We start from the raw sequence: 394 nt of genomic DNA on the forward strand, positions 1-394 counted from the left end.
CTTTGTTATGTTGCATGAGGGGAAGATTTAGCAAGTATCCCACACTGACGCTACAATCAATTTGCTAGATCAGTGTCAATTCGTACACCCAACAGGAAACAAGGAGTCAGGTTCCTATACACAATGCTACTGTCCACAGATCTAGAAAGAAGGGTTTTGACTCCAGAAACACAGAGGATTCTGGCGTCTGACCACTGCACCTCTTCATCCCCATAATTCAGAGTAAGTGCCCATTTCTGACCTGAAGTTCAGACCTTTGTTCTCTTGGCATCACAACTGCAGCTGCCTAATGTTTAGATAAACATGGGATTAAGGTTAAATTCCAGCTGGGAAGAGAGAGAAAGAGAGAAGGTGAGATGGGTTAATATACTTAGGAAACAGGACAAACAAACCG

This window comes from Dermochelys coriacea, chromosome 3 (genome assembly GCF_009764565.3).
Source record: "Dermochelys coriacea isolate rDerCor1 chromosome 3, rDerCor1.pri.v4, whole genome shotgun sequence".
Lineage (NCBI taxonomy): Eukaryota > Metazoa > Chordata > Testudines > Dermochelyidae > Dermochelys > Dermochelys coriacea.